The sequence below is a fragment of the Cyanistes caeruleus genome, chromosome 5, assembly GCF_971803275.1.
Source record: "Cyanistes caeruleus chromosome 5, bCyaCae1.hap1.1, whole genome shotgun sequence".
Taxonomy (NCBI): domain Eukaryota; kingdom Metazoa; phylum Chordata; class Aves; order Passeriformes; family Paridae; genus Cyanistes; species Cyanistes caeruleus.
This window is the reverse complement of record NC_141705.1, coordinates 3,928,140-3,955,986: the sequence shown is the minus strand read 5'-3', so window position 1 is coordinate 3,955,986 and position 27,847 is coordinate 3,928,140. Positions and strand designations below refer to the sequence as shown.

At 41.0% G+C, this 27,847-nt stretch overlaps 1 protein-coding gene and 1 long non-coding RNA gene across 4 annotated transcripts in view; one reads left to right on the top strand and one right to left on the bottom strand.

Moving 5' to 3' along the window:
- CTNNA2 (catenin alpha 2) overlaps positions 1–15,048 on the bottom strand; it is a 460,565-nt gene extending 445,517 nt beyond the window's left edge. For all 3 annotated transcript variants that reach the window (XM_086891553.1, XM_086891554.1, XM_086891555.1), the window contains exon 1: positions 14,914–15,048. The gene's annotated coding sequence lies outside the window, so the exon portion shown is untranslated. The remainder of the gene's footprint in view (positions 1–14,913) is intronic.
- Positions 15,049–15,174: 126 nt separating this feature from the next.
- LOC111929105 (uncharacterized) lies at positions 15,175–23,720 on the top strand. Its single transcript, XR_015287564.1, has 3 exons — positions 15,175–15,280; positions 17,237–17,318; positions 22,141–23,720. It is a non-coding gene; the product is annotated as an uncharacterized LOC111929105 (long non-coding RNA).
- The last annotated feature ends 4,127 nt before the right edge of the window (positions 23,721–27,847 follow it).

Genomic DNA, 27,847 nt, shown 5'->3' with positions numbered 1-27,847 from the left:
GGAGTCAGGGATAAAATGTGACATTCTTTCTAGAGGACAAGGAGCTGTTGCTTAGAAACTGTTTACAGACAGATCCTGCTGGTGTACCTAAAAAAAAAAAAATAAATTAGGTCATTCTTGGCTGTAGGTAGGAGAGATCTTTATTCATACAAACCCCTCCATGCCTCTCTTTACTGTCAATAATTAACAATCCTTTAGGAAGGCTTCTTGGATGCTCTTTTAACCAACAACTGCACATTCCCAATGGCAGAATTACCCATTTTGAAACAACCTGGTGGGTAAATTGACATCACAGTTCCCTCAGGAGGCTAAGCCCAGGTTCCAGGCACAGACTGTGCCATCTTAGGAAGGGACTGGCATCAAAAGTGAAATCAAAAAGGGGTGGGGGCAAAGTGCAATTAATCGTAATTGTTGTAGAGACAAAAAAAAAAAAAAAAAAAATTTAAAAAAAAAATTTTAAAAAATTAAGGAAAAAAAATGGCTGTATCACCAGACCAAAGGAAAAAAAATCAGTTCTACTTTTTAAACTCCTGATGAAACCAGGTCTGCTAAAAATGAAAGGGGAAAGGCCACAACACTTCTTTGAAGCCACGAGAGAACAAGGTTTGCCTTGAAGAACAAAAGGTGAAGTTGGAATTGGATCACTTGATTAAGGGAGGTACTAAAAGGAGTTCCTAAGTATCTAAACCAAAGTTGAAAGCAAGCACTTATTGCTCAGAGAAAACAAATTCACTCAGAGCAGATGGGAAAGAAAAATTATATCAATCCAGAGCCAGTTTTCTCCTCCGCATAAATAATCCACGCTTGAACAATTTTTCCTCATATAAATAACTACATTTATAAGAAGCCTCAAGTAAGAAGGCTCTTATATCATTATTCACTTAAAAAACACTCCAAAAATTCAGACAAATCACTGCTTTCTAAGTAAAAGAAAATAAAATGCACAGCTTGTGGTAATAAACAGCTCATTGTCATCATTCCTGAGAAAGTCATTTTTTCTCTTCACTTAAAAATAAATGTAGCAAGGGCTTGTTTTCTTATATTGAGCAAATCACATCAAATGAATACAAGTATTAGAACATGGAACATAATGTGGAGAAGGGACAAATGTCACAGTGATAACCTCAAAAAACAAAGTTGGTGTTGTAGAACAAGCACCTCTGGTTGAAACTTCAGGGGCAGGTCTCGAATTCATCAACAAATGCCACATTCTCTGTAGTGCCAGCAGAAGGGCACCATAGCATTCTTGAGGCCAGAAAAATAAGGATCAGGAGAGCCTGTGTAATTCAGTCAAAGTTCCTTAATTCTAAGGACAAACACAAGCCTGTGTTGTGCCACCCTGAGTGACAAAGACTCTCTTAGGATGACTTGTATAGGTGCAGTTAACATGTAAGATAAAAGTTTGGGCTTTCAGGGGTTATCATAACCTAACACAGGTTTAAAGTCTGGGAATATTGTTTAACTCCTTCACTCAGTGCATGGCTTCCCACCCCTGGAAGGTGGCTCATGGGATAAGATCCCACTCCCCCATGCCAAAAAACACGGACAAAAACAGCCAGGAAAAAAGGAGTCTTAAAAACCACAACTATTATTATTCCCAAATTCATCTAGAAACACACTTTGGATTAAAGCAATGCTAATTATTTAAAAAATTAAAGATAACATGGCCCATTTCCCAAAGCCACACAGGAGAATTGCGAAGCGTGGAGGAGAGGCCAACCTGATTTTTATTCATGTGTTGTTGAGCTTATCTACATGGGAATCAGAATTATGCTCTATTTAGCCCTCTGTCAGGTTGTTCAGGTTTTAAAATAACTGTTAATGAAATCACAAGCCTTCAACACAAACAGCAGCAACAAAAATAGCACCAGGACAGAAAACATTGGAATGCAGAAGCTCTTAGCCAGTGTGGAGCAAAAAAGCATCTCCCTACATCCAGCTGGATTGAAATAAAACACAGGGAATAATAGATTGCATTTTACTGAGGCCTCACTACAGTGATTTGTATTTTGTAACAACCTTTACAGAAATGCAGCTCTTAAAAATTAATTTTTCCTTTGGCTTAAGAACCTAACTTAGCAAAAAACTAATTCAGCACGGGAAGTGCTCATTACTTTAACACATAAGATATCTAGAAATCACCTGAAGCACAATAATTTATCATAGTAAAATACAACATTTCCTGTTTTTCAGCTTTTTCAAAGTATTGTAAAGAAATCAATTTTAACACATTCAAATGGTTTTAGCCTTAAAAATACTACTGACATGTATTTTACACTCCATTATTTAGAAATATATACACACTTTTTTGGTCTGTAGATTGAATTTTAGGGATGACTCTCAACAATTTTTTTCCTTTAAAAGAATAAAATCCCAGGATCACAGAACCAAACAATGGTTTGGGTTGGAAGGAACCTTTAAAGATCATTTAGTTCCAAACCCCTGCCACGGGCAGTAAAAGGTAAAAGTAAAAAGTGGTGGTAAGTTTTCAGTAAAAGTGGTGGTGAGTTTTTGCTTTGCATTTTCACGACACAGGACCTTGATAAATATGGCTAAAACACCAACATCTCCTTTAATGGTGATTAAATGTGTGAGGACTTCACGTGGCAGTGTGGTATCACTGCTGGCACACAAGCAATCCAAGTGATTACACACCTCCACCAAATCCATTTTATTTAGTGGGATCCAAAAGTGAAAAAACAACAGTTTTTCTTCAGACACCAAAATTTCCTTGGAGAAACAAATAGTGAAACCTTTCTAACACAGTGACTGTGACCACTGCCCTTGACAGGTCCTGTATCTCTCATGATGTTTTCCACAGTACTCTGTGTTTAGAAACACAAGCACAGAGTTAATTCCAGTTCAGCACACAGAATTTAAGACACACGTGTCTGTAATACCTGAAATTCAAGACATTGGAAATTCTATTTCCACTTTGCTGAATTTTCTCTGAAATGCCGGTTCTCTCATGAAATTTCACCATTATTTCATGTACCCTGCCACGCTAAAGACTGAGCTGTGGTTCCTCCCAGGGCATCTGTCCGCCCACGCCAGCACTTTGGGGAGAAATAGAGTGAAATTTATCAATGAACTCAGCACTTTGGTATGGCTGGGGTTGTTTCTGGCACTGAGTTTCAACCCAAAATATTGTAGAGAATCAGCCAGCATGAGACGTGTGCCCTAAGCAAAGAGCAAAGCTGAACACTACAAGCTCTCTCTGTCACATTGAGGGAGCTCAATCCACCTGTAATGTTTTCTTCTACTTCTACCAACGTGACAAAAGAAGCTTCTCACTTCAGAGGAAAAGCAGTCTTTAGATTAAATCAACAACACAAAAATAGCTCATTAAAATGAAAGATTGAGCACTATGTATTGTGTATTTGCAGCAGCTCAGAAATCAGATGCAAAGAAGAGCTGATGTACCAGACACTTATTGCTACATTTTTAACGTTAAAATGACAAAAAAAAAAAATCCTGCTCACATAAATCATTTGCTTTCTAAAGCATGTAACAGACACAATCAGTGCTCACAACTGCTCTATAAGGTAACACAGAAAAACATCTGAATTTTCCAGAGACAGAAGCAATTTATGTATCACTGTAACAGTACACAGGACTGGCTCCAGCTACACTCACAAAACACAGACACAATTCACAGCCAAAGGCAGAACCAGCTCCAGAAGTGTTGGGTAAGAGCTTTGCCACACTGATGAAAATTCTGTAATTAATTTCAGAGGATCAAGGATTTAATCTTGCATAATCTGAATACCCAAACTAGTCCCTTAAACAAGACAGCCAGAAACCATCTGCGATGCTGGAAGAGGCTCCTGGTAAAACAAATCTTTCTACTCAGTCCTTGTTAAGCGTTCCTCATGTTTTGCACGTTTCTTGAAATTGGAGAAATGGATTTCAGATTCAAGGCACTGAATTTACTGCAAAAGGAGGATTAAGTGAAGACCAGAGTTTAGATTCAATATGGGTGCTTTAGTTTTATTTTAATGCATAAAAGAGGTTTACCTGCTCAGACACACTACTTGGTTTTTTTTGTATTTATATACTTGCCTCTTAATAAAAGGACTCTAAGTACCTGAAGCTGTTAAAATTCTTGCTGTGTTGAACCTGTCCCACAGCAGCTGTGCTCTGCCTGTATTTCCCATACCCGAGCTGCAGTGGCCCAGAGGTGACTTCCATTCCAATTTCTAATTAAAGTTAGGTGGAAATTATTAAAACCACTTTTTTTTAAAAGAGTGATTTTAAAATTCTTTTCTCATTTACACGAGCTTGCTTTCACCCCAGTGAAAAACAACTTATTAATGAAAAACAGCAATGAAAGAGAAACATCTCAACCAGCCCAGCCAAGGGGTGATTTTTGGAGATACAATCAGTCTGTACAATTCACAGCACACCTGAAGTGTTTAAACTCTAATGTCTTATTTTATATTTATTTATTTTATAGAATCCCAGAATATCCTGAGCTGGAAATCATTCCCCAGTCTGTCCACACATCCAGGGCTGTCCCATCCCAGGTGCAGAACGCAAGACTTGCCCTTGATAAACTTCCCATGGTATTTCTCTGCAGAATGTGGTTTTCAGTCCTTCCTTAAAGATTTGTTTTGTTTGATTGTGTAATCAATCATTAATTTCCCTGATCCACCCATGTCCTAATCATTACACAGCCCATCTCACTCTGTTTCAAGAAATATTTAGTGACTGTGGATTATCTCCCAAGAAAAGCTTTAGACATCCCAAATCCTGCAGCACCCCAAGGGTGGCACAAACCTTTCCTCTGGATATTATGGCAACAGAACAGACCTCACACCACCTCTAATGTGTTTATGATTCAGAGAGAGCAAAACTGAAGAGATCCCCATTTTTATGCCATTATGTAAAACTGATTTAAAATTCAAAATTAAAAAAAAAAAAAAAAAGTCTTTCCTCTTCCTCCTGATCTTTTTACGAAAAACCAGACAAGAAGCTGTTCTTGGGCTAGGTAAATATTTTTTTTTGTTGTTTGTTTCTTTTGGCTGAGTGTCAACCACCCAGCAAAAATAAACTCATTAAGCTGACAAGAGACCTGAACACACTCATGTTGTCAGTGCATCTCAGCATCACTCTCATGAACCCAAAAGCCATAAAACAATTAAAGTAAAGTTAAGCTGACTCCACCCTTAGGATTGCAACCAAGTTTGCAAGGATCTCAGTCCAAAGTCAGTGTCTGGCAGCATCTGAGCTAAAGGGGATGTGCAGCTTCAGCACATGTCAAGCCAAAACAGTTCCAAAACAAGCAAAAAGGAGAACATGGAGTGTGGAGCCTCCAGAAGGGCATCTCTGCCACAATTAGCACTCTCAACCTAATTGCGTTTTCAAGCCTACTATTTTTGCATCCATTCCACACTGCTCTCCCTGTGTTGAATCTTTCCAGTTATCTGGGATTTTTCCTTTGCTGCCACCACATTTGTAGTTTGCTGAGCGGATCCCCAGCTCAAGGCTCACACGGAGCCTTGTAATCAGCGAGGCTTCTACTTAAAAGCAAAAGGGAAAAAAGTTACCATGGCTACTACAGTCACTCAGCTTCCTCAACTACTTCAAGACATTAATTCTGAAGGCTTTTTGGCTATGTTTGCACAAAATGTATGCTTCCATACTGCTCTGTCATGTAAATTAGGTTGTGCTGCAGTGTTTGAGATCACCTGGGACCATTCAATACCTTTGGCTGCTGTTCCAAGAAGACTCCACACGAAACAAGGTGATAGTTTCACTGATCACATTAAGGAAATTAAAATTAAATATATTAAATATAATTAAAACAGTAATAAAATGTTGTTTCTTACCCAGACAAATGAAGGTAAATATCTGAACACAAATACCCCAGACATTTCCTAGTTCTTAGGATGAATTTGTAAACAAAATACAGTTGGTAGTAAGTACAGAATTAGAACAAGGCAAACCATAAAGTATTTGCAGAAAATGCTCTGGAAATGCACATAAGTTATTCAGAAGATGAGGAAGGCATACAAAGAATGATAAAATGTGTATGAGATTTGATGATGGTTTTCATCCAAACACTGCAATCCTGCCCAGGACTTGTGTCCCCACTGCTCTTCAGCACCTAGAAAGCACCTGAGTACTTCCTCCACACTCACCTGCATCCCCTGGGCTCAGGCCTGAATGCAAGGATTGGAATTTGAGTATGAAAGAAAAAAACCCCAGCTTTGTTCAAGGATGCAATTAGTGTGCGAGAGCAAATTAACACGTCGAGGGATTCAGTTTGCTGCCTTAGCCAAGCACAGAACTCTCCCTAAGCCATGCAAGGAAAATGAAATCACAGGCTAGAAATAGTTCTCTTTCCTTCTCTTCACCTTCCTGTTCTTGCTAGGTATCAGATGTGACCCAGAAACAATACTTAGCAAGGCCAAGAGACCAAAACACACCAAATGAAATTCAGCTTGAATTTCTGGGGGAGCATGGGCCACCCATGTGAGCCCAGCAACAGCTCTGCAATCTCTGCAGCCTCCAGCCAAGCAGGACATTTGTCAGAGCATTCTCACCCTGATTCCCTCCCTACACCACCCCATCCTCCTTCATTCACAGGCTTCCTGACGATTTCTTGTTCTTGGAAGTATTTCTGTGGAGCATCCAAGCACTGGGAATGTAGATGACGGAGATAATAGAGACGTTTAAAATTAGACTAAGCAGCTGTAATTCTGAATTTGCATTTCTGACTTGATTATAGTAAGCACTGAAGACTATCTGCACAAGAACTAGGAAGGAGCTCATATGCTGCAATAAAAATATATGAATCTCACTTTGACCCCATTAAGGGAGGGGAAAAAAGGTAACAAATGGCAGTTTTATGGAAGTTTTTTCCTTTGCTATTCTATAGCTTCATTTTAAAGAGTCACCTGTGGATTTTAATTGCAAGAATTAAAGTAACCAGCTTTGCTGTATTTTACAAATGGGAGAACTATTCTCCTGCTTGCCCTGCATTTTTCTCACTTCATATTTTAGTTGTTATCTATTTTATACTTTTCCTTATAAGCCTGTACAGTCTCTTATCTGAACAGTCAACATTTGTAACCATGGGATAACTATTTATGAAGCACTTTGATAAATTCTCTATCAAAACCAAGCACAGATGACACGATTTTACTTAAACATTCTGTCACAATAAAAAATGTTAGAACCAATCCTGTTATATTTTTTGTAAAAAAAAAACAAATAATCATTTTCATCGCATGACTTTTTACAGAGATGCAGAAGAAAAAAATAGTATTTGGGTTCTATATTCAAAGTTTCTCCATAACTATCATGAAGAATTAACCATAAGTAATTCTTATTTACTGGTAATTTTATATCTGGTAATTTCATATCTGAAGAAAGACCTGACAACAACATTCAAAAAATTAATATTTAATGACAGAAGACATAACACCTATTCTCTGTTAATTAATATTCATTCATTTACTTAAAACTATTAATTGACAGAAATCTCCAAATTACTTAACAAAGCACAAAGTTATAGAACAGCCTTGAAGAAGAAATTTCACTATCCCCAGAAGCAAATGACAAAACGTTTTTCTAGAAGTACCAAAGGCAAAATACCGAATTATATAAAAAAAATCTGCCTCAGATTATCTGTCTGCAAATAATTCTTATGCCTCTTTTTGAAAGAGTTTATTCATTTTTCTTAGTGTGGATCCTCTGGAAAGGACACAACTATTGCTACTACATGATTGCACTACGAGAGAACTAAAACCAGTGCTTACCAAAATTTTACTCCATTTTTTAAGTGCTTTACTCCACAGTCTAATTTGAAAGTTAAATATGCAGGAAGAAGCCTTTTGGAGTTTCTTTTGATGTTTGAAAAGACATAGAGAACTGATAAAAGTGGTTTTGTCAGCTCTGCACAGGACGGACACAGCTACTGTATTTAAAACATAAGGAATAATTCCAATTGATGCTTTCCTTACAAGCACAACTGAGAGAACTGAGAGATTCAGCTGCTCCTGCTGTGCTGAATGGGCTTTAATGGAGAACTGCCATAAAAAGAGATTCAGTGGAATATGGAAGAGTGGGTTTTGTTAGTAAATAACAGCGTATTAAAAATTAAGGTTGATTAGTTGTAGAAAAGGGCAAAGTGAATAATCCATTTAGAAGCTTTAAGTAACTTAAAAGCTTAAGCCCCATTTGCAGAAGTCACCTGGGCAACTGGGAGCCTCCCCCAACCAAAACCACTTCCACTTTTTGTATTCAGAATTTAACTTCCACTCACATTTAAACTGCCTTCCATTTGAATAGTCTTGTCTGCATTAAGCATATTGTAACATATGCTTGTTGTTTTTTTTTTTTTTAATACAAAGCTTCAAAGAAAAGGACAAGTCTACAGGAGAAAAATGTCACATAATAATGACTGTAACACCAGTAATAACAGCAGATTGAAGTAGCTACAAAAATATCTTTAAATACTCAGAACACAGAAGTTCTTTTGTATAACTACAAAATCTACTGGTTTTCTTACCTCTCAAATGCAATCCCTGTGAGATGCTCTTAATGTTACAGGATTCAGCTTCACTTAACTGAGTAGTTCTCATTACTTAAGAAGCCTGAAAACTTGGGCACTCTCTGCTGCAATGTTGAAAATGTCTCTCCACTGTTCTCTGTACCAGAATACTAATGCAGGGGGTGATGTGGCAGAAAAGCACAGCTAGACAAAACATATTCCAAAGGAGAAAAAAATAATAATAAAAAAAAAAGCCTGGCTATCAGAAAATGCTGATTCAGCCGAGTTAAAGCACTTCAAGGAATAGTGTGCTTTCTCCACATATACAACAAAAAACTATGGAAAACCTTTCCTCCTGCCTCTTACAACGCAAAAATACTTTGTCTGATGACAACACAAGACATCTGAAACAATAAAACATGTATGGGATGAAGGGAGAAGAGACAGTCCTGCTAGGGGAAAGTTTGTTGATTTTGCTGCCAATTTTTAAAATTCACCTGCTCATTCCATGCCAAAACAAAAAATTATTCAAAACACAAGGAACACAAAAATCCTGCCTTCCAACCAATTGTACTGTTAACTGACGGTCACAACAGTTTCTTTCCCCAGAGCAGCTGATCTTTTGTTGTATAAATATTACTTCAACCTATCCTAGTGTTTGGAAACATTCATGAATTCCTTTCTGTATCCAACCACTGTCTGGAACCAGATATCACTGCTCACTCAGTGGCTTATGTGTGATGCTGAGGAAGCCATGAGGAAACTGAGATGTAGAGCTCTTATCCAGAAACCTGATACAAAATTCATTTACAGCTGTAGAGTGCTGAGCCTGCCCAACCAAAGATTTGATACAACAGCATTATCACTCAGGGATGTATTTAGATCTACAGTGGATTCCCCTAAGACAGGAAGAAGCTACAATACAACAACCTGGAATCAGAATGGAATCATGGAATGGTTTGGCTTGGAAGGGACCTTAAAAGACCATTTTGTTCCACTCCTCTGCCACAGGCAGGGACACCTTCCACCAGCCCAGGGCGTTCCAAGTCCCATCCAACCTGGCCTTGGGCACTTCCAGGGATCCAGGGACAGCCACAGCTTCTCTGGGCACCCTGTGCCAGGGCCTCCCCACCCTCACAGGGACAAATTTCTCTGTATTTCTAACCTAAATTTCCCATCTTCCAGTTTATTTCATCACTCGTTGTCCTGTCATTACAATTCCTGATGAAGAATCCCACTCTGGATTTCCTGCAGCCTTCAGATACTGGAAGGTGCTGTGAGGTCTCCCCACAACTTTCTCCTCTCCAGGCTGAACAGCCCCAGCTTTCTCAAGCTGTCTCCATGGGAAAGATGCTCTGGTCTCCTTAACATCTTCTTGGCCCTCCTCTGAACTTCCTCCAGCAGTTCCAAGTCCTTCTTATACTGGGGGCACCCAAACTTAGGATGTTATTAACCAAGTTATCAACCACTGTTTTTATACAGGACAAAACCAGGTTTCTGGTATTTGTTGTCTCTTCTTCAACTTTTTTCTGACAGTAATCTTAAAAAAATCGTGTCTTTTTACTTTCCAACACTGCTCAAGGCAGGCTGGACTCAGCAGCAGTTTGCTCCCAGTCAGGTTCAGATGATGCTGATCCAGCTGGAAGATCTCACCCATCAGTTCTGGAGCTCCAGAGAGGACTGAGAGCCTCAGCTGCTCCTGCTCCCTGCAGCAGCCTGCTGGCTTGGAAAGCTGTGCCTTGGGAATGTTTTCAGAGCACTTAATCCTAACAAATGTAACAAATGTAGTGTTTATACAAAATCAACAAGTTCATCTTAGTCATGAGTAGCTCTCACCCTCCTGTGAAATACAGCTTTCTTTTTGTAACTTTCATCTTCCCATTCTGGCCTTTTTTGTATCTCCCTCTTGCATCTTAGCTAAAGCATCTCTAAGGGAACAACTCCTACAGACCTGAGCCACAAAACCTCCCAACAAGTTATGTCCTAAGCATGCCACTCTAATTCCTAAAAGGTAAGTGCTGCTACTCTTTATTTCTGCACATTGCCCTTCTCATTTCTAACTGCATATTGTATTTTTGATTTACCTCTTCTTCCCTCTGGGTGAGGCACAGGGTGCCCAGAGAAGCTGTGGCTGTCTCTGGATCCCTGGAAGTGTCCAAGGCCGGGCTGGACAGGGCTTGGAGCCACCTGGGATGATGGAACACATCCCTGCCCATGGCAGGGGAATGGGACTGGATGATCTTAAAGGTCTCTTTCAACCCAAACCATTCTGTGATTTTATTTCTGTATAGCTGCTCTTCATCTTTCCATGACCATTTGATATTTTATCTAAATTTAAAGTATTCCTTTGCTTTATCCACCTATGAACAAACTGTGGGGCAAGTGAATAGAGTTCAGCTTTCTTTAGCCAAGCCTTGGAATATGCTGTATTAAAAGCAAATCCTACTCACATAAAATGTAATAAAACGTCGTTCTGTCACTGTAGACAGAAAAAAAATTTAAAATCTCATGGTGGTGTGTTCAGACAGCATGTAATACCTGCAAGGCATTGTCATAACTACTACAATTTGGCCACAAAACAGATTTCAATAAATACTGTGCTTATAATTCATACATAACAAGAAGAAAAGTGTTAAGGGATAAAAAATCCATACTTTTTGAAACAGTAGGTGTAAAAAACTAATAGGTGAGGATGAAGACATTTCTTGGCAGCAGGAAAAAAAAGCGGGGGAGAACTGCAGGAACAAAAGAAATCTCAGCTGTCACACAGGTGTGGTGCTAAACAGGGATTCTGAGCTACACCACTAGTGCAAAAGGGCAGATACAGTCAAAAAGTAATTCTGCATGTGCAAAGAAGTTGATGATTTGCTGGTACCACATGAGAATTTTGATTATTTTTCCATCTCATTGAAAATACAATGTTAAACCAGTTTTACTTCGCAGTAAACATTTTTGGTCAGCAGGTCAAAGATCACCATGGAGGAGCATTCTCAGAAGTGTCCAAATTATCTGTCCCACCATCATGGATCTTTAGGAATTATGAAAATCCTTGGGAAATTCCAGAAGTCTGAATGAACACTTATGTTACAACCGTCTCTCAAAGAGATCCAGTGAGACAGTGGTTGTAGCCATAGGAAGGTTAAAACAATGGCAGTCCTGAACAAAACAATAAGAAAAATTATATGGGACTCCTCTGATGTCTCAGAGCTCTGTAACAAGTAATAGGACACAAAATAACAAAAGCTGACTTTCTGAAATGATTGTGGTTTAATTCCTTGATATGACTGATACTTCCAGTTGGCAGAAATATCTGTCTGCATGTATAAACTTCTCTGTCCTTGGTGCAGTGTTCTGTGAGCGCCTGACAACAAACCAGAATCAGTGAAACTGGTGAAGAACTGGTTAAGTGACATCTCAAAAAGAAAAAAAGAACAGCTTTTGAGAAGAGCTCATCACAACATAACTCAGATTAACACGGAGTTCCCCAAAGGCGGAGCCACTACCACGAAACACCTTTTCAATTATTTGTAATTCTACACCATAAATCATGACATAGTTTGCACAAATAGAAATTGATAGAGTGCTACATAACTAAGATAAATCAGTTCCAAAAAGCCATCAGGAGTGTTTGGTATAATCAATCAATGCTGGGAAAAAAACGTTACTTAAAAAAGCAACGTACAAAGTTATAAAGCTGCAATCAGGAAAACACATGCCAGTCTATGGAATGATGAACTCTTGTGGAAAGAAACAATCCTGCAAAGGGTTTGCCACAGTGAGAGTACCCAGAGAAAAGGAGATCAAAATGCAGGGCTACAAATGAAGGTTTAATATGTAAATGTGATGCAGAAGCAGGAGAGTAACCAGAGAGGTAATATTCAAAGCACAAAACACTCCTGAGAAAAGGCTCTGGCATGCTGCATCCAGATCACGTTTTCATAAAAATGCTGAAAAAGTGGATTTGGAAAAAACAATCCCCAGAAACTGAGTTGTGAGGAAAATGCAGTGAAAAATTTAAAGAATTTCAGTTCACTTTGTTTTTCAAGTAGAAAAGAGAGGGAATACTGGGTTACAGCAGATAAATACTTCCATGGTATGAAAATACTTTGAGTTCTTTAGCATAGTGGAGAAAGGCACATCACTAACCAGTGACTGAAAGCTGAAGCCAAATAACTTAATAAACAGCAGATTTTCTACCTCTTACTGTCTTCCAATCCAAATTCCAATTTTTCTGGAAAATATGTTTCAGCCAAATGCAAGTTCTTGCATTCAAGAGTAACTGGATGAAATCCAAGTGACTACAACAGTCAAGGGGTCAGAGCAGGAGATCTAATTGCTTCCTTTGGCTTTCAAGCCTCAGTCTACAAATACTCTTGGTTTTCGGTGCTTCAAAGGCATTTCAGTAGTACCATGGATGCTCAACATTAATATTAAAAGAGCTCTCAGAAAATCTGCATGAATTACAGTTGTATTTCCATGTAAGGGCTCGAGTGACACTGGAGCTTTCCTGTTGAGGCTTCTGTCACCAGCAGAGCCCATTAATGGAATTACAGCTATCTTGTACCCAGCTGAGGTGGTATTTCTGTAAACAAGCATTTACACAATTGAGTGCAGAACTTCACCCTTCACATCAGTACTTTTTCTCCTCTAGAAAGAATCCCGTTTGACCTGGGGTATGAAAAGGCTGATACAATGCATTGGATCAATCACAGGCACTACAGGTAAAAAAGGGAAAACCAGCAGCATTTTAATTGCCACAATGGCAGGAAAATCTGGTGTTTTCATCAGCAGCATCGTTTAAACCTGCCCCTGTTTATGCTCCTCATCTACCTGGCACCCCAAAACACACACAGCACTCACGGCAGTCTTGACAAGTCCAACATTTTTCAAGAATACAAGCCAAGGTAATGTATAACACACATTAAATATCCAGGCTCACAGAGTTGTGCTGTAGCATCGGCTGCTGTGGTATCTGTGGATTTCTAAAATAACAGGGGGGTTGAAACGTTTCTATCCTGGTGAAGTATGAACTAACGTCAAATTCAGCAACCCGAAGTTTGAAAAGGCTGGAATTGTCCGAAGCACTCTTGCAATCAAATAAATGCTCCCCAGGAGAGAGACACAAGCACCAAGTGACAGAGCATCACCTTACAAAGAACCCAGGCATCACCCGCTACCAGCGAGGCACGACGGAGGGCATTCACCCCTCCAGCCTGCAGAGAAGGAAGCGCCTGCCACCTCCCGCTCCAGCCCGCTGTAAATATGTATAAAAGTTTCTTTCCCGAAGCCCTGGAGCGCGGATGTCCCGCCGAGCATCCCCACCCGAGACGGGCACGGCAGCCAGGCGAGCCGGGCAGCTCCCCACCACCACCACCACCACCGAGCAAAACTTCTTCCACTCCAAGGAGCCCCACGAGGGGACACTTTGGCTGCCGTCTCCTTCCAGCCAGCATCCCCACGGCTCCTCTCCATCCCCGCCGCTCCACGCAAAGACAAAGCCACGCTTTAAACTTTCGCTCCTCGCCACCGGAGCAGATGCTCTGCCGGGAGCTGGCACCTCTCGGGCTGGCCGCTGGTTTGATGTGCAGCGGGAGGCTGGGAAGGTCTCAGACCCTGGGAGAGGCCTAGAGGGAAGGGATGGAGGAGGTGCCCGCAGCCCCCTCCCCACCGCCCAGCCCCGCTCCCCGCGACCCTTCCCCGCCGGCTCCCGGCGCACAACCGGAGCAGCAGCCACTGCAAATCACAGGCACGCACAGGGCGATGGATGAAAGGGAGAAAGGAGCCTCTGACGCCTGAAGAAAGGAGAATAATTTCAAACAATACCAAAAAAAAAAAAAAAAAGGACTTAAGATAATACGGAGCCAGGTTTCACCTCGAAGTGATGGCGGGTAAATAGATGAATAAGTGAAACAACACACCTTTGACCCTCTCTTTTCTTTCCTAAATATAATCCCCCTCTTTCCATAATACACACGCCACAAAATGACCATTAATTCAAATCCATTCTTTACAGGAGGAGGAATTATCTCTGTGACCGACTCTGTCTCTTTCCCTTTCCCGGTCTTTCACTGCGCGAGAACTGAAATTGCATTAAAAAAAAAATAAAAAAAAATGAAAAAAAAAAAAGGAAAAGCGGGGAGGGGGGGGAGGTGAAGGCAAGATTATTATATCTGGAGGGTGCGAAATGTGGGCACGGGGAGAGGGAGCCTGGGGGATGGGGAGGAGTGGAGAAAGGTGGCTAAGGAGAGAAGAAAGGAAAGGAGGACCAGGAAGCGCAGGGAAGGATGAGGGGAAGGCGAGATAAGGGGGAAGGAGGATAAGGAAAGAAGGATGAAAGGAAGGAGGTCGGGAGGAAGGATGAAAGGGAGGAAGGGATGAGGGGAAGAAAGGAGGATGCTTTGCCCTGGCCTCACCTCAGCTCGGTGGGTGGGGGTGGGAGAATCTCTCGCCGCCGCCGCCGCCTCCTCCTCCGCCACCTCCTCCTCCTCCCCAGCAGCGCCGGTCACTGACGGGCCGGCTGTGCGGCGCGGCTCCCTCGCCCGGTCCCCGCCTCCCCGCTCGCCTGGCTCCCTCCTCCCGCCGCCGGCCCGAGCCGCGCTCGCTCGGCTCTGAGCGGAGCCGGGCGCTGCCGCCGCGGCCGCCCCGCCACAGCCACGGGGGGAGGAGGCGGCAGCGCGCCTGCGCCGCCGGGCGCTGCCGGCGAGGGAGGGAGGGATGGAGCCGCCGCCGCTCCCGGCTCCGGGGCCGGCCGTGAGTACGGAGCGGGCACGGCTGCGGCAGGTGGGGCGCTGGGAGCGGGGCGCGGGCGCTGCGGGGCCGGGGGACGCGGCCCCGGTGCGGAGCGGGAGGCGGAGGGGAGGCACGGGAGCGATGGAGAGAGGCCGCTCACGAGAGCGGGCTGTGACAGCGCAACGGGAACGGGCTCACGCTGAAAGAGAGTGGGTTTGGATTAGATAATAGGACGCAATTCCTCCCTGTGAGGGGGTGAGGCCCTGGCGCAGGCTGCCTAGAGAAGCTGTGGTCGCCCCATCCCTGGAAGCGCCCAAGGCCGGGTTGGACTGGCTTGGAGTGACCTGGGCTAGTGGGAGGTGTCCCTGCCCGTGGCTGGGGATGGAACGAGATGGGCTTCGGGGTGCTCTTCCAGCCCAAACCATTCCGTGTCTCTCTGAAGGCAGTGCCGGGGGCTGTCCAGGGCCAGGGGAGCTGTGGCAGCGGGGCTGGAACAGGAGCTGCGGCGTCCCCCGGCTGCGCTCCGGGGAGGGGCCCGTGCGCTGCCTCAGGCGCCTCGCAGGGGGAAGCTCGGTGGCTTCTGGATGTACCGTCAGGAGTGATTGCCAGAGCCTCAGTTCTCCTGTTCTCTTCAACTACAGTAACTCCGTGTTTTTCTTCCTTGGGTGTTGGGCAGCCCCAGCTGACCGGAGGGTGTAGCCAGGTGGGGGTCGGGCTCTGCTGCCAGGGAGTCAGAGACAGGATGACAGGTCACAGCATTAAACTGCACAAGGGACGTTCAGGTTGGACATTAGGAAGGATCTCTGAACAGAAAGGGTGATTAGACGTTGTGTCGGGCTGTCCAGAGAGGTGGTGGAGTCACCATCCCTGGAGGTGTTTAAGGAAAGACTGGACGTGGCACTCGGCGGCGTTGGGTCGCAGGTTGGACTCGATAATCTCAGAGGTCTTTTCCAACCCAATTGATTCTGTGATTTGCTGATTTGGTCCTCTCTGCAAAGCCTTGCACTTTAATTTCCCTCTTATTTTAACTGTATTGCTCATCTTACCAACTTTATTTTTTTTTTTTTCTTTTCACTACACTGGCAGCACTTTCTGCTGTCTCTTTTGGATGGAACGTGCTGCCACCATCCTGCTCCAAAACCACTGAGCCCAAAGTCCCGTAAACCCCAGGGGTGGAGGATCCCTGTGCAGCGTGGGTGTTGCAAAGGGATTTTGCCGTTCCCATGCAGTGCAAATCCCACTGACGTGCTGTTGTTCCAGGCATCCTTTGCACCTCTTGTGGCATCCATCTGCTTCCCTGGCTCCTACATAAACTCACAGGCAGCAAGGATGGGAGGGGGAAGGAGTCCTCCCACTCTTTTACCTTTGCTTGACAGTTTTAGGCTTGCAGGGATCTTGCCAAAACAATTTCCCTGCCTCAGCCTGTATGGGAGCGATGTTAGTGGTACAGGTGCCTCTTAGGCCTCAAGCAGAGGCAGCAGTTTCCAGTCTTTTATTCTCTCTTCCCATAAAAAAACATATTCAGGATCTGTATTCATGCTTATAGTGAATAAGTGAGGAGCAGAGCTGCATAGGAACCTTCTATCAGGGATTGAAGCTGGGGGAAAAAAAGCCAATCTTAGTCAAGAACTCATTTAAATATGAATTTAAATGGGACCAGATGCTTCGTGGCACATACTTGGTGCAGCCATATAGGTGGACGTAGTCACAGTTACAGAAATACTTCAAATTGTTATAACCTCACAGGGTCAAGTGAACAGAGACCATGCTAGTCTGGCCTCCCCTTTATGATGAGAGGCAAATTCTTGGTGCAAGGCAAGCTGGGGATTTAGGTTGTGTCTTTAATGGGCTCCCAGGTGGCACCAAATTCCTTTTCTAGGTACTGTTATTGTCCTTCCCATCCTGTTAAATGGAGCCATGTGATGTTAGGAAACTCTTATCTACAGACCTTCTGTTTCTTGCCTACATTTTTGTAATTTGAGTGTTTTGAATTCCTGGTTCTTCTAGGTAGGGGCAGTGCCTTCCTTTGGAACTGGCTGGTGTGTTGTGAATATTAATGGCAACAAGGAATGTTCCCAAACAGAACATGGTAAATTACCTACTGCTTTATCACCATGCATTACTTTGCTAATTGAATGTCAGCTAAATGTTCCTCCAGGCATCTGACTGAAATGAGCATGAGCTATAGTGTATGTGTAAGACCACAAATAATAAATAAGCATGATTATGAAAAATAGTATTTCTCCCCTTCACCAGTAGCAAAGCTTCAAGTAAATCTCTTGTAAATTTGAACCTAAGGACTCATTCAGCTGGTTTTGTATGTTTTTGTCTTAAGTGTGTCAATTTCAGAAATAAATGAGATTACTTACCTAGTCCAGATTACTTTTATCTGAGACAGAAAACATGGATTGCTGGAATGTTAATAAGAGATCTCTCAGAATGCCATGAAGCAACCTGAAGATCTGGAAGAGCTGTATGAACTTTCTTTTTTCATGGTCCTGAAAGAGGCTCTGTCATTTCTTTCTTTCAGTTATTAACTGATTTTTGAAATCACCCTTATTTTTATCACTGCCTCAAAGAAAAGGAAAAAAACCTGAATTTTTTACCACTGTTTACTAAAAACTGTGATAAGCTGCTAAGCTGTTCAGTGAGTGAATGTAGCACACAGCAGCCAAGAGAGGCCAACTGGCAGCTCCAAACAAATTCTCCTGACTCCATGAGATCTCCCACTGCCAACATCCAGCTACAGAGAGAGAGGAAACATCACCCAGCCATTGGAAATTCTGGGCATTTGGATTAGCAAAGGACTCTTCTGCTTAAGGGAAATACACAGAGATGCTTTTTGTTGGATTTTTGTTCTGTGTCAACTGTGGAACTGTCTGTCACTATCTAGAACCCAGCTATTAAGAGGGTTTTGTGGAAGATGAACCCTCTGAATGTCACCTCGTACAGGTGGAGTAGTCCTTAGCTGTGGAAAAGGCCATCAGGGAAGGAGTGGGATCCTTGTTGGAAGACACCAATGCAGGATGTGGATCTGTAAGGACAGAGTGATCAGCCAGAAGAAAGTTGCATGGGAGAATTCATGTCGTCTTGTGAGCTCTGGGGACAGTTCACAGGATTTATGTGGCAGGATGAGCATTTAGGTTCTCTGAGTGCGTTCTTGGAAGAGCTCAAAGCTCTGTGGTCCCTGGGATAACAAGGAAAGAAAATCGAGGAGGGCTTAAGTTTCTCTGCTCAAGGAACTCTGCACTGGGAATTGTGGCTTTACAGGCAGATTCCTGGTTCCAAGGGTATCACACAGCAAATTTCAGCACAGAGCAGTCCTGGTTTTCAGATGTTAATCTATAGTTTGTTGATGCCCAGAAAGATCTGAACTTGTCTTTCTCAATCATCTTTTGAATTTTGTTTATTTTAATAACAACATTAGAAAGGAGGGACCTTGACACAATGTAGTGTAGTATAAATAATTTTCTTCTGTGCACCATTAAAATCCAGCAAATACAGATTTTCTCCATAGAATTACATGTGACGTGTTCTCTGAAAAAGTTAGTTTGATAATGAGGATAACAATCTAAAATCTTTATCTTTTCCAGCACACCAGAAGAATTTACATTGAGGATAGATCTAAAATTAAACTGAGCATATTTATAAATATAATCACAATATTATTTCTTCATACTAATTCTAGCTTTTTCCCTTTTTTTATTTTTTTTTCTTTTTAATGTAGCAATCAATTTATCTATTTTTTTCCCTCACACTTGGCTTAACTGGACATTTAGCTTTTGCTATAATATCTGTCACATAATTTATCTCTTTTTTCCTCTTTTCTTGTATTTTCCTTGCATCTAAGTAGTGTACAATACCAGCTTCTTCAGTTAGACTTAATATTTGACACGTTTTCAGTCTCACAGTAGTTTATTCTTCTTCCTGAAGTATTACAAACTGTGTTTTTATCTCTACATCTCACTCTTGTGAGAATACCACAGCAGGAATTACCCCCCTTTCCCCAGCATAAAGTCTCAGCATTGTGTCTGTGTACACACAAAGAAACTCTCCACACCTTTTACTCATCTCTTCTGTTGTAGAACTTACTTCTACCAAGAGAGGTTATTGCTGAAAACCATTTTGATTGTTTGCTTCAAGAACATGAACTTCTTTGAGTTCTTACATCTTCTGTTATTATCTCAATACCTGTGTGTCTAAAAGGGCTTTTTTCACCACCTAATCCTGAATGCCTGTTCCTATTTGTACAGCATTTGTGCTTTGTTTGTGAAAAAGTGAATTTTGGCAAACAGGGAACTAAGACCTAGTGTGGGTTTTCAAGGAAAAGAATCATTGAACTAATATCTAAGTGAGAGAAATTGAGGAGCATCTATCTCACAGGTAATTCAAACAGACTTTGAAAACTGCTGGTGGAACTTGGAATATTTAAGCTTCTTCTGGGCCCAGTGACCCTTAAAGACAAGCCAACTTGTTGCCTTAATGTAGATGGCTACCTGTGCTGAAGGGAGGTTGTCAGCAGCTCCCAAAAGATCTTTCAGTGCCTTGTATAATAAGACATTTCCTTTTGGACCTGATTGAGTGCACATAAATATCCAGGGATTGCCCAACATCACTCCCTATCCCTGAACACATTTGGGTATCTGTATTTTGGTTTGGGTGTGTCATTTTTGACACATTTACTTGAGCACTGGATTGCCCAAGTAAATGTGTCAAAAATATTTCCTGCCTCTCCTGTGCAGTAAGACACTTCTGTGCTGGGTATTCCATGAGCAGCACAGTGAAGCCTTCCCATTCTGCAGGACATTTAAATTGGATATTATATGGAGAGTCACTTGTAAGGTGGGTTGTGCCAGGCTCAGAAGAACCTGCCAGGCAGAGCATCCACCCTGCCTCAGTCCCCTGAAACAACTTGCAGGCAAGCAGCAGATGCAGTTTGTTTGGAAATAAAACACAGGGGGTCTGTCTGTCTGTTCACCTTTTAATGCCAGAGAGGATGGGGCAGATACCTTCATTGCTTTCAGAAAGATTAATTTAAAAATTTGAAAGAAACACAAAAAATTCACCTGCTCTTTGCTGGTGTTGGATTTGGATCAATGCCCACCATGGCAGGCTCTTGAAAAGCCCTTTCCTTAAATAGTTTCTTCTCAAAACCATAGGAAGAGGTTTTAAATTCTGTTAAAATTTTCCTTTGAACTTCAGTTGATGCCACCAATTGTCAGAGCAGGAGGTTGTGTGTTTGTGGAAATCATCTCTCAGCCTTTAATTGCAAGAAGGGCACTTTGCAGTAGATTCATTGGGTCTCTGTATTTTGAAGGGGGATAGAGAAAGAAGGTTTTAGAAGTTTTGCATATATTCATCAGAGAATGTGATGTAAATTTTGGTATATAAAGTTCAAATGCCATAACTTCTTTTTCTCACGTTTATAAAACGAATGTGTTTCTGTCTCAAAGACTGAGACTCAGGAAAAAGTATTTTCTCTGCTCTTCCTGAATAACTGACTTGACTTCTTTAAAACTGCCTCAGTTTCTCTACCTCAAAACTTTCTTAATTGTACATATATCAGAAAAAAAAAATCATTTTCTATCTCTCCTCAGAGCTCTTCTTTCCTACAAACCCCTTGTTCAGACAAGCAGCTCTTAGGCGGAGAGTGCTGCTTCCCATGTTGACCGCCACCTTCCACCTTCGAGCTGTTTGTCTCCCATCTGTTGTTTGTAAACATTTCATGCCTTGTGCTGCTGATGTTGTTAGCTCCCCAGAAAACAAGTTCTATTTTCTTATGTTTGCACACTGCATCAAAGCAACAGGAAATCTGTCCGTGACTGGGAAGCCCACGCAACGCCAGAATAGTTTTTTTTTCTTGCTGGGGATCTCAATTAAGGAAACTTGTCAGAGGTAAACAGTGATGATGCAAGCTGTAATTCAGCGTGGTCCATCTGTGCAGAGAATTTGTGTTCAGGGAGTCTTGTCCAGGAGGGAGAGCAAGGAGAGGAAGACACCAGAGGAGGTGTCAGAGGAATGAGGCAGAAGGTGCACAGATTAAGAACTGCAGGACGTATTTTTGCCCTTGCAGAACTAGTTAAAAGTTATCTTCTGGAACTTCTCTGTCCCTAGAATCCTTTTCTTTTCCCAGCCAAAGAAAAGCATAGGGAGAAGGATTAATATCCAGATCTTAATAACTGTCACAAAGTAAGATTGACTGCAGACTTGTCAGTCTGAGGGCACAAGGGTTTCTGTGCTGCCATGGCTGCACTTCCAGTTCTGGAAGTATTCTACTTTTGAAGAAAACAGCCAATGGATTTGCTTCACTTCAGGGAAGTCACTGCCCTCAAACCTTCTGCTTTTTCCATTATTACATCTTCCTGTGCTTTCTGCACATGGGTGGGATGGAAAGCTGTCCAGTACTTGCTCATCACAGTGAAAATTGCTGGGTTCCTCAGTATCCCAGTACCATTCTTCAGGGTCATGAGCTTTGGGCTAAATTTTGACCCTTTCTCAGGCCTCATTATACAAACTCCTGTTGCCTTTATGAGATTTATAGAGGACAGAACTTGACAGGGATTATTTCTATCTGATATAATCTGATATAATATTGCATGTTGGTAGTCCAGAGGTAAGCAGATATAGAACAAGAAACTTGGGTTGAGAAATTTTTCTTCTTGTTTATGCTGTACATGCTCTTCTTGGTTTGCTCTACATTAATGATTCTCTGTACTTAATCAAGGGTTAAAGCAGATGGTTGTGATATGATGTTTCCTAATGAGAAGAAATGAAATCAAATGTATTTTCTATCTTTTGAGCACAAAGCAGTGATCAAGATTTGTTTTAGTTACAAAAATATTTACAGGAATTATTTCCCACGTCTTAAAGGATGCAAACTTCCTAATTCCTTTTTTTTTTTCTCTTGACAGAAGCCCAAGACAATGCATCTTTCCAGTAACTCCTGTAAAAATGCACACAAGACTTTGAACAAAAACATGGCCTGAAGAAAGTTAATGAAGTTGTTAATAGTCTGTGTCACAAATGAGAAGACTGTGGATGATTCTGGCTTTTTCCTTCAGGCCTTGATGAGTCATGAAAATGATAGAAAGCTAATTTTTCTAATGGAGCAGGTTCTGTAAGGAAAAGAAGAGGAATAATAAAGAAAAAGCTAAAATACAAACATCTGATGACAAGAGCTACATGGTGACCAATGTGTTGTAAGCTGGAATTTTCTTGAATCTTAATGGATGTTTTGACCTAATTTACAGAGTCTTTCTTGTTAATTAACTTTTTTAGAAAGGTCAAACCCTTTTTTTCTGCTAAAGGTCATGTACTTCAACTAAGAAATCTTTTCTCATCTACAGAATTATACAGCGACATAAAATTCAGGTATTTTTCATTCTGAACATATTAATGGATCATGAGCAATAAGCTTGGAGTGTTTCACACTCCTTTTCACTGTCCTCATTAAATAATTCCTTTTTGTGTTTGTGTGTGTGAATGATCCCAGGGTTATGCAGTTATCCAGCAGCAGGCTCATCCACTGGAGCCTGGAGATAGATGTAATTTCACACAGAAGGAAAAAGATATTCCAAAATCTCATGTGGACCTGCTGATTGTGAGAGAAGTGTGAGAAGAATGCTGCTTGTAAAACAAGGGTGCCACATTTAGATAAAAACTTTGATTTCAGTGTCAGAGATGCTGTGAATGTTTCAGTTGAATAATGCAGCTTTATTACTTCTGAAAGTGGTTGCACCTCTTGGTCAGTCAGGTCAGGTGTTACTCAAAGGCTCACAGGTCTTACATACAGCACACCTCAAATGGGAATGGCACTGCAGGAATATTGACATTTTCAAATCATTCTTCCTATTCAAATAACAACTGAATTAACTGCCCCTCCAAAAAAAAAAATAAAAAAATACCCAAAAATAAAAAAGGAAAGGAAACAGAAAATGCTTTTTCATTAAATTGGTGAACCTGCTCAGAAATATTGAAGGGACACAGAAAACTAGAGTGGTCACAGGAATTACAACACTGTGTTGTGGGGGAAAACATCTACCACTGTCTTAACTGGGGAATTTCTCTGACAGGAAATAGGATCCATTCCGCTTCACAACTTCTTCATGCAAACAACATAAAATATTTTATAAAACCTGAGTGATTTCTATAACAGAATTTTGGCAGTTTAAAGCAAAACGTGTTGCTATGACAGTTCCTACAAATCTTTTAGCTTTGTTTTGTATTATAAATATGTCAAAATGAAGCCATTTCTGTCCAAACAAAAAATTTCCAGGCTTTTTAAAAATAATATCTTATTTGCCAAAGTCAAGATGAAGGCTAATTTCAAATGCTGTAACTTAGATCTGCATAACCATAAACCCACAAGGACATAGCTTTAGTCTTATAAATAAGTAATGTCATTAGATACAGTATTCTTAGTTTAATTGACTGCATTTGCTACTCTGTATAACAATGATTGAAAAATAAAAGACTTTTAACATTGGTGAAACCTTTTCTAGTGGTTTCTGAACTGGAAGTCAATAAGTACAAGCCATTGCCAGAAAATGTTTTTGGTTTTGGGGTTTGTTTCAGTAGTAAAATGCTAAGTGAAATCTAAGTGGATGCAGGGAATTGCATCTGGTCCTTTATAAATAAGAATCAGGTGAAATCTCAAAGGCAAAGACATAAAAATAGCACAGATTTATCATGCAGACATTGATGAAACCCCACAAAAGGAACTTATTTCATTTTCTGCAGGTGGACCACTTTAAGTAAAAAAAGTGTATTTTTGTGGGGGATATTTACCAAGTTGGCAGCTGAGTCTTTTCCTCCAGAGGTATGGAAAGAACTGGGTATTTTCAGATTTGTGATTTTTTTACCTCAGAAGAAAAGATACTTAAGTTGGAGAAGGAGTTGCCAAAGATAGAATTTATTTATGTGAGGCAATAAAGTTGCTGAATTACAGTTAAAGCTATTTCCTAAATTAAAATTCATATATATTCCTCCCTTAAATTAACCCAGATGTGTCCTGTACACCAGTTAAGCATGGGTTTAATCACAGTTTATCAACCTAAGGTATCTCCTCAGAGGGGCTGACATCTGTGTTGCTTTGTGCTGTGGTCTCTCAAAAAGTGATTCAAGAACTGGAACATGGCAGAAATAAATACTTGAATTTTGTCAGGAAACTAGAAATCATTTCATTAGTGGCAGTTTATTTTCTGGTGCTGTGAAGTCGCTGAGAAAGAAGGAAAAGGGAATATCCCAAAAGCAAGAAACAAGCAGAGGCCAGAGTGAATTGAAAGCAACAGAGGGTGGAATATTCTGCAAAAGAATATCTGGAAAAGAGCTGATTTAAGATCAAGGACATGAAGAACTGCAGGAGCTAGTGGTACCTACATTTTTTCAGCACATGGTGAAAGGCTTTATGCTCAAAGAAATAGAACACAGATTTTTCTCTTGGTCTTTTCTACCCCAAGCCATGGAGCTGTCTCAGAGACATAAAGCAGTTGGGAATGGAAGAGAAAAGTCAATAGAACTGTGATGAGATATTACAGAGCCCTATGAAAAGTGATTCTAATCATGAATTTTTAGAAAAACTCCTGGTTTGTTGATTTTTTTATACTTTCAAGCTCTAGCTTAACTTCACTCTTTCCTCCCACACACTGACATTAATACAACTTTTGCAATTGACTTGAAGGACCAAGATACACTTATTTTATATTTTTATTTTAATGCTGCAATGGTTTTTTTCCCCGTTAGCAGGCTATAAATGCATATGGCTTTGGGAGAGTTTGGAGTAATAGGGAGTAAAATGGAAAGTGCTCCTGGGAAATTGCTTATTTATATGAAGCTGATGAGAAAACAAGTGTTTTATGGGAGGGCTCTGACTCTCTTAAGGGATATTTGGCTCGAGGACACTTGCTGGAGCACACATTTAGGTGTGTCTGTTATTGCACTGCTTTGTGCTGGGAGTGGAAAAACAACGTCTAAAAGGTGCTTTTTATTATGTTTTTTTTTTCTCTAAATGTCAACGTGTGTTTGGATTCTGTGTCCAGACTCTTCTGCTGTCACTGAGCCATCAGACAATCAGCTGGGTTCTAGGCATGGAAAACAGGTGTAAAACTGGGAATCAGCTTGTGTAGCTCAATTTGTTTCAAGGTTCAACAGGTGTAAATGTACCAGTAAAAAAGACACAAATGCTAAGAATATCTGTAACTGCTACACTAGGTGTGATCACATTTGAGGGAGTAGAGTCATAGAAATCATAAGAGCAAATGACAAAACAAAGATGTTCCAGAAGATATAAAAAGAATCAACAAAAAAAAGCAAAATTTACCATTCAGTGTCTGATTTTCTGAAGGTGAGTGGCCAATACAGGCCATTCCAGGAGGTGCTCAACTCTGTGTTACTGATAATAACTTAGCCAACAGTAACAAGCTGTTAGACTATTCAAACCTGTGATTTTTTTTATGCTGTAAATGCTTTAAAAATCTTACTAATGGTTTAAGAAAAAGACATGCAAACAACTGAAAGAACGAGCATTATCTAAAGTCAGTGTGGGTGTGGTGCCTTGACCCATTTAGACTATTAAGAAATATGCTGCTTTAAAGTATTGAATACATATTTTCATTATGTATTGAGTGGCCAAAAATATCTTAAGCCTTTTAAGGTAATGTATAATAACATCTCTTCCCCAAAAGTGGGTCAAGGCTTACGTAGTCTGCATTTCCAACATGGGTCCCTCTTAAAAGGAAAATCCCAATGGTACAGAAGGAGCTAACACAGCAAAAGGGTCCAAATCCTGTATTTTGTGATATCTTTTGACCTTGGTCTGCCTAAACCCAGAGCAACAGCCACAGGATGTGGCCTAATATATATTCATGGCAAATTATCTTGAAAACTTGTCTTCAGTGTTGTGAAAGTGCAGTGATGATGATGATGATGATGATGATGATGATGATGATGATGATGATGATCTTTACTGGCTCCTTGTTTTGCCTTCTGATAAAAACTCCCTGTTTCCCATTAAAACAGCAAGAGGAGGTTATAGGAGGGAGGCTCGAGGTCACTGCCCACAACACAGGGTGGTATAAGAATTAAAGGAACAACATTCTCTTAATGTGACATAACTAATGGGATTAGCAGGGGTGAAAAGGGAAGGAGTGAGCAAAAGTTGCCACAGGATCCTCCACTTGTTCAGTCAAGACCTTAATTTTTGTGCCTGTCATTAGTTGCAGGGAATTACAAAGTTGTAAATTACAAGGTAATTTGAGGAGTTACAGCTGCATGGACATCAGATACAGGTTGAAACTGTAAAAGTAAGACACTGAGAAAATAAGATTAAATAATACCCTGTTATGCATCTCAGATCTCCCTTCTTGGACTTTTTTTGTGATGTTATTTCCAGCACTGTTTCAGGAGTGCTTTTTTAGTAGGAAAACATTCAGGTATTCCGAGGCATTCTAATACATTGAGAACATTTACTTTAAATCTTTTTTTTTTCCCCTATAAGGTGACAGTGGTTATCTCTTGAAAAATTGCCTAATCTCTTCCGTGTTTTATCTCCAGATTCCCTCTGAAAACCATATCATTAGAAATTGTAATGAAATTCAAAAAGTGACCAGAATAGTAATTGAAAGAAGATTTGGCATCTTCCAAATGGGACTTGGCTGCTTAGATAAAGGTGGTGGAAGAGAACTGAACTGCCCTTCATGTAAGTTCAGAGCAGTCCTGGTAGGTGTGAGGTTATGTAATGCACCCATTAAATGTGCCTCATCTGGGAAGACAAGGGGGAAGCGTTTTAATGAGTCAGTCTAAATTGCTGAAGTAAATGACCATAATGATAGAGACTTGGAAAATGATGTGTGCTTAGATGTGGGACTGCAGGACAGCAGAGGAGGTGCTGGCTCTGGCTGTCACACAGACCTCCTGCATGCTGGCTCAGATGTGCCCTCCGAGCCTTCTGTGCCTTTACATTTCATCCTAGAACCATTCCAGTGCCAGGAAAATGGAAATTAGAGATGCCATCTTCCAGTGCTAAAGGGAAAAGTGGACTGCAGACCAGCAGACTACAGTTCCAGGCAATTAATGGTTTCCAAGCTCTTGGCTTCTCATGCCAAACAGGAGGTCTGGGCACTGCTTACCCTCTCCTCCTGCTCAGTGAACAAGAAGGTTCCAGCAAATGCAATAAAATCAGGTTCCTAATTTCCACGCCTTTAAGTTAGTCTATAAAAATAGTCCGCTGTTAGGAACTCTCTCTTACAATCAACTTGAGGCACCCAAATTATTTATTACCTCTTCTCTTGCCAAATTCATCTTGGTCCTGTTAGTTCAAACACCCTTTTCCTGACAAAACTATACTAATGACAATGAGAGACATCATTTTTTGCACCACAAGTTTAAGGAGAGGGAAGAAAAACCTTTCAGCCATAGACTTTTCTGAAAAGAATCAACTCAAAATTACTTAGGCATGAAAGACTAAAACAGTCATGGTATTGCAGCTTTTCTGGGAAAGCTCATTTTAATGGACCTCCATATTCAGTTATGCACAGAATAAGCTCCTCTATGAATAGCATTAAAACACCTTTCTGTGGATTTCTCTCCTATATTTTCTATACATTCTCCTCAAAATCTTAA